Source organism: Chaetura pelagica, unplaced genomic scaffold (assembly GCF_000747805.2).
Source record: "Chaetura pelagica isolate M959 unplaced genomic scaffold, ChaPel_1.0 scaffold1105, whole genome shotgun sequence".
Taxonomy (NCBI): Eukaryota; Metazoa; Chordata; class Aves; order Apodiformes; family Apodidae; genus Chaetura; species Chaetura pelagica.
The window spans coordinates 9,326-16,135 of NW_009953198.1; the positions used below are offsets into that span (position 1 = coordinate 9,326).

A 6,810-nucleotide genomic window follows, 5' to 3' on the forward strand; every position below is an offset into this window, starting at 1 on the left:
ATGCAGATCCAATCCCCAGGGATGCAAACTGGTGCTCCCCGCAAACTGTTGCTCCCGGCAAACTGGTGCTCCGGTGCACACAAGAAAAAAACCAAGACATCGTTAAACCATTTTGCCACCCCTAAATACACAATATAAAAATCCTGACCTTCCTAAACCACAGAAGTTTAGTTTCTAGAATACACAGCTGACCTTTGCCTGGTCCCAAAGGTCTTACCTCAAACAGACACCTCCATTTCTCCAAATGTCAAAACGCATCTGCTTGAGTACCCCAGATGGCTCAAAAGCCGCCATGAGCTGTAAGATCAGGAGCGCTCTGACCTCATATTGTGGTTCCTTGTCTCACTCCTGGCTGGCTCGCCAATAATGTAATGATTTGAGCCCAACATGACAACAAAGGAACAGCCACATGGCTGCCCACTCAACTCCCCCTCACACACACACACTCTGGGATGAGGAGGACAAAGCTCATGGGTCAAGACAAAGGACAAGGAGGGTTCTTCACTGATTGAGGTCCTGGACAACACAGACTCAATTTGGGGAAAAAAAAAATAGTTAAATTTCACGCTAATCAAACACACACAGGACACAGACAACACAAAGAGCAGAGCTTAACTACTCTATCCCCTCCCCTCCCTTCTTCCTGGGCCCAGATTACTTTCTTCCCAGTTTCTCTACCCCCTTCCCCCCCACAGCGGCACAGGGGGACAGGGGATGGGGTTTAAGAGTCAGTTCACAGTCTGGTGGTTCCTGCAGCTCCATCCTCCTCAGGAAGAAGGATTCCTTACAGTTCTTCCCTGCTTCCCCATGGGTCCCTCCCATGGGAGTCTTCCACAAACATCTCCTTCATGAGTCCTTCTCACAAGGTCTGAAGCAAGCTGCTACAGTGCAGGCTTCCCACAGAATCACAGGCTGCCTCGGGAAACTGCCAACTCCCCTGGCACCGGGTTCTTCCAAAGCTGCATAATCAAGAGTCCACTGGCAGCAAATCAGAGTCCACTGGCCACAAAATCCAAGTCCACTGGCCAAGTCCACTCCTCCTGGCACCTTCAAGAAATGTTCCACCACATTCCTCCATGACTGCAGGTGGACAGCCTGCCATCTCACCATGGGTTGCAGGAAAACTTCTGCTAGGGCACTTTCTTCCCCTTCTTCCTCACCAGCCACCAGCAGTGCTCTGCTTCTCTGCTGGTTTTGGAGAAGGGGGAGCTTCTCAGCTTCTTACTGGAGCCACTCCTGGGGCACTTTCTCTGCTACCAAAAAACCCACCAAACCAAACCAGTACATGCCACAGAAGCCCATGAGCAAACTGAGATCTCTGAGGAGAGGCAGTGGGTAATATACCCCAGGTCCTGCCCACCACCCTTCCCACTATCCCCAAGGAAAGGGGGATAACCCCAGAAGGTATAAAGGCAGCCTAGGGCGCAACCATCAGTTTTCCTCATCTTCCTTCAGTTTACAGCACGAGCAGAAAAAGCTGGCCTTCCCTGGGACAGAAGATAGCTGCTATTTCATTGTATCTACTGCATCAACAACTTGACCAGACAGGAACTAAACTTATTTTTTATCAGGTGCAGACAGAAAAAAACTGATCTCATACTAAGCTATATGTGAAAGTAGTTAATTAAACGCAATAACAATATTAGTATCAGAAATTGTGTGCTTTACTCTCCTATTTAAAAAACAGCCACAGGGTTACAATTCACTTTTAGCAAGACTATGCATGCTACCAGACTGCTACCAGAATGATGTTCTGGATAGGATCAAATGGCAGAACAGGATTAGACCCTGTAAGAATCCCTTTTCAAAAACATCTCCTGGTGCAAAGTAAAATACTGTAAATTATCAACTGTTCCATCACCCTGACGTCACCCGGGGGCTGGGGGCTGAATGAAGGCATCCTAAATGGCAAAGAGTAAGGTAAGAGCATCCAACATTGATGTTATCCCACCTTTGGTGCCCAAAATTACCTCTTTGGTGCCCAAAATTACCTCTTTGGTGCCCTTTGGCAGGCAGCTCATTGCTCTGCATCTGAAAAACCCAAACAAACCACATAAAGCAAGTCACCGGGATGCTGACTGACAGCTTGATGAGACCCAAGGTCTGTCTCCTTTTTGCATATGCTCTCCACTTCTCCAATGCTGAGCAACACTCAAAGCTCAGAGGAAACAAGTCACGGTAGTTCCTACAATGACCCAGAGTTGAATGGAACTGGCTGATCCAAGGACATCCAACGCTGATTCACATGCTTCACTGCTCCAAGCAGCATACCTGGCTCTCCAGCACTGTGTTTACATCAGACATCTCCAACAAGCCACCCCAAGAACTTTCCTCTGAAGGGTACATGAAGCATCTAGGTCGAGCACTTCAACCTTCCAACCTTCAGCACTTCTTCACCTAACAGCTGCAGCAGCATAGAAATGCCCTACAGAAGCCCCCTCTGAAACCCGTTCACCTACCAATCACAACAGCTGCATTCACCTGAAGCTCTCCTCTTTGTTTTCTCACTACTGATAGCAATGAGATCACAGAGGAAGTAACAAACTAATAACTTACAGCATCTGTGAAAGAGAAGACTTAATTTGCTACTTAGGAAGATGAACCCCAACAGGGGTGTGGATGTGATTGCCAGCAAACATGCATCTTCTACGTAAAAACATGAAAAATAAAAGTATTTGCGAAGAATTTATATAAGGTGTAAATTCAGATTATAGACCTGCTGCTTTTTTTTTTGCCACATATGTGTTAAAAAAAAAATAATCATATTTATCACAGGAAATAGCAGAAGGCTCTAAACCACTGCATAACCACCTGACTTCTACTTGAAAGCACAGTACTTTTCTTAAGAAGGTAACAATGATCGGACCCATGAGCAATACTGGGGAAAACAAGCAGGGCTAAAACACTTAGCTATTCAGGAGATACCAAATGGATTGAGGAAAGGGGAACATGATGAAAGAGATACCTTAGAAGAGCAGCACACAAGTTATGTGCATCAGCTGCGGAGGAGGGTGTGTCACAAAAAGTCATTCTCTTCCCATCTGAAGCCCTTGGCAGTGTTATAACTGGGACCTACAAAGGAACATGCATTAAAAGAAAACAGACACCTGCCTGGAGATCATCTCTGCCGGGACTCGAACCCGGAACCTCTGGATTAGAAGTCCAGCGCGCTCGTCCATTGCGCCACAGAGACCTCACCATGAATACAGCATCAGCACCAGAACTGAAAAATCCCACATCTCCTGCATCGCTGGAGGGGTCCCAACACCCCATTCACAGCATGGCACCAAGACAGTGTGAAAACCCAATGCCCAGACAGAGCTCCCTTGCAAATCAACATCTTTAGGCATGCTCTTCTTCTACGGGGACAGGCAATCATTCCAGTTATGCTCTATATCTCGCTCAGCAGCAGGGATGCAGCAAAAACCTGGATGCAGGCTTGTATCTGCATCTCTGGCAACCTTTCTGCAGCATCTCTAGCTCGACTGTGAACAGAGCTAAATCCTAGAATGGAATTAATTGCTGAACCTCCCTCAGCATCATCATAACATCCTCAATACAGTCGCCAAGAGAGATGAAGATGAAAAAGGATTTAGCTTACAACACTGAACACTGACAACGACGAAGAAAGCTCTGTTGTGATGGAAAATGCAGCAACCTGTGATTTGAGCAGAGAAATAAAAGAAAAATCAGTTATGGCATTTTTACACAATCAATCGTTTTATGTTTCTCTAAGTGCATCTTCCATTGGAAAAAAATTAAAATGGCATTAAAACAACAGGAAATACCCTATTAGAACTGCTGAGCTACTGAACAATTGATCAAACTCTGACATGATTCCTCCCTGTGAAGAAACACACTTTGCTTTTCTAAATCACATGATTTTTAGTGCAGTTTACTCCCAGACATGATCTTAATTAGGGACACACATGAAAGATGAGATGCTAACTGCGATACGAATTGTTTAGAAGAACGAATGCTATCTGATACTACGAGCTTTTAGCTCCGGGTCAGTGTGACCTGAAGACCCAACCTAAGCCACCTCTTACCAGCTGAGAACACCAACAATAAAACAACAGAAGACTGTGACTGCCTATGCTAGGAAGCAACATTTAACTTTCAAATCCTCGGGCCACCTGCCAGGCATCTTGTACCTTCAATAATTTGGCCAGTCTTCCCTTGTCCCTATGTCATTTCCATATGCAACATACTCTAAAATCAGACAGGAGTGAAGTGCAGATAGGTTATTTTTGGTGCTGGAGGGTGCCACTACACCCATTTCTATGGGAAGGGATGACAACAGAATTCAGTAAGCTGGACAGTATGTTTTGAGACAAAGTAATATCCTTCTTTGGCTACAAAAAGGGAGGTGTTTATAACGTGTTCCCAACACACAGAAGTGTGATGGGAGTAAAAAAGCTGCAGGGGGCTCAAGCAAGGTGCAAGATGGCACTCAGATCATCCTCAACCGCCTCCCAATATCAAACAATTTGCTGCAGATGGCAGAATCCGAGTCACGAGCGAGGATTCAGAGGACCAAGATAAACCAAAATAATTTACAACCTTATAAATAGCTAGGAAAAGCCTTTTGCAAGACAAGACTTAAGCAGCAAGATGGCTGCTGAAGCACGTCTTATTTGAGCAGCAAGATACTGCTCCATATCGAGCTGCTCTAAGGCAGCATTGTCAGCGCCAAGAAATTTAAAAAATCTTTGTACACCTAAATAAACAGCAACAGAAAATCTCTATCAGAGCTGAGTCTGTTTTGTAGTATCTGTGGCTAAAGGTTTTATAGCATATGCAACTACCCTATTATCTAAGAAAAACCTCCAAGAGTCATCAAAGAGCCAGTCCCCACAAGCTACGGATAAAGCTTCAGAAGCTGCCTACTTGCAGGCCACAAAGCCCATTAGCCCATTAACCCATTTATCCACACAGGGAAGTTTTCTATAAACCTTTCTTTTTTGCAAGCCACATCAGAAGTACCCAAAATTCACCCAGGTACACACCCCACTTGATTTGACACATCACACGCGTCTTCAAACCCTCCACTGCCTTTCTGAACCTCGCTTTGTCTGCACTGATTCACAAGTTGTGGACAACAGCATCCCTCTATAGCCTGTTTTTCAGATGGAGCAGAGTGAGTTGGCTGAGACCAGATATTGGAAATGCTGTGACCCCAGTGTTCCTCAGCCTGCCAAACAGATGCAAACAAGCAGAGGCCACGACAGCAAGCTTTTCAGAAACAGTCTGCTAGAAAGCAGGTTAGGTGCACTCCCACCATTACCAATCAAGAAATGGCACCTTGCATGCACACACGATTATTGACACATAACTGAATTTTATGTGCCTGTTTCATCAGCAAGATGGTGCTTCTAAGAAACCTCTGCCCCAGAGGCCATAGCAACAATACTTTGGTTTGAAGCATCCAGAAGGCAAAACCAGTCCCTCTTTATTCTTCACAGGAAACTGGTAGCAGTCTGTGCATGCTGCTAGCATCATGAAACACAAAAAGCTTTCAGGTGTGATGGAGTTTGATGCCTCTGGTAGGACAGAGCCATTCATGATGCCTGCAGGACAGATTTTGGACTGGAGTGTCTCTTCTAAGGAATGCTGAGCCACGTAATTCCAAGGAAGCGTTGTGTCATTTTCACTTTAAGAAAAAACATTAGCATGTTACCCCTAAAATTACTTATTTAGCTGCAAATTGCCACCCTTCTTCAGTCCTATACTTCATGTATTGCAGTTGAAGGCACTGAAAACCTGGCTGTGTTGGGACAGCATAGGCACAACCTGCCAGATTACTCCACACGCCCAGAGCATGACATGGTGGTGACACCCACCCAGCACCTCCCAGCACCAGAGCAGGCAGCACTGTGCCAGCTCCTTGCCCAAGCTCTGCCAAGTCCTTTCTATCCCCTAGCTCTTTCTAATCTCAATGTTTCAGATGTTGTCTCTTTTCTCAAAAACAAACAAACAAAGCCAAAAAGCCCAGACCAAACCAAATCCTAAAAAAACCTAAACAAACAAAACCCCGCACCACAAAAAACAAAAACAAAAAAACCCACCCACAACATACACCAAAAAGCCAGTCACAGATTTTGCCTGCTAACCCACATCCTATCTGTCACACATCACTCAGCCTGACGTATTCACCTCTGTGCCACCTCTGCAGAAATTGTAACCACCTCTGCTGCTTCCAAGTCTTTCTTTCAGCTCTCTTCTCCTTCCAGCAACCTGGCATTTTCCTGCTTCCCGTGTCCCCTCCACGCGTGTTCGCAGGTTGTTTTGGCAGCTCAGGTGTCGCCTCAGTCAGCCCCAGCCACGCTCACCCGCCAATTGCTTTGCTCCGGCGGCCCCCGCCACGCGCCCGGCCCTCCCCCCATCTCCGGCCCCCGTCCTCTCCCCCAAACTTCCCCCAGCTTTGTCGCCCCGGCTAGCTTCGATTCCTTCCTCTTTTCCAGCGCTTCCCTCTTCCTGTGCGCTTCCCCGCGCTCCTTTTGTCCCCTCTCGGACTGCCCTTTCCGCCCAGGGCTGCCGGAGTTTCCATGGGGATGGAGGCGGCGACCGGGTCCCTCCGCGGCGGGGAATGGCACAGAGGGAAGGGGAGGACACCGGGAGGGCGAAGGGCCGCGCTCCCGCAGGCCCGGGGATAGCGCAGCCCCTGCCCGCGACTGCCAGCCAGGGTCTCGGCGCACGGGCAGCCTCTTAAAGGCTATTTCCTTACTGGGGCCTTGGTGGGAGCTTTCTGGTTCCTGAGCAAGGCTTTGGGCTCAGAAGCTGGTATTCCGGGCATAGTGTCCTGGTAGC

The 6,810-nt window shown here is 47.2% G+C and overlaps 1 non-coding gene across 1 annotated transcript; it reads right to left on the minus strand.

Annotated features, from left to right (window-relative positions):
- Nucleotides 1-3,119: 3,119 nt before the first annotated feature.
- TRNAR-UCU lies at nucleotides 3,120-3,193 on the minus strand. The gene has a single exon. It is a non-coding gene; the product is annotated as a tRNA-Arg (tRNA).
- Nucleotides 3,194-6,810: the final 3,617 nt, after the last annotated feature.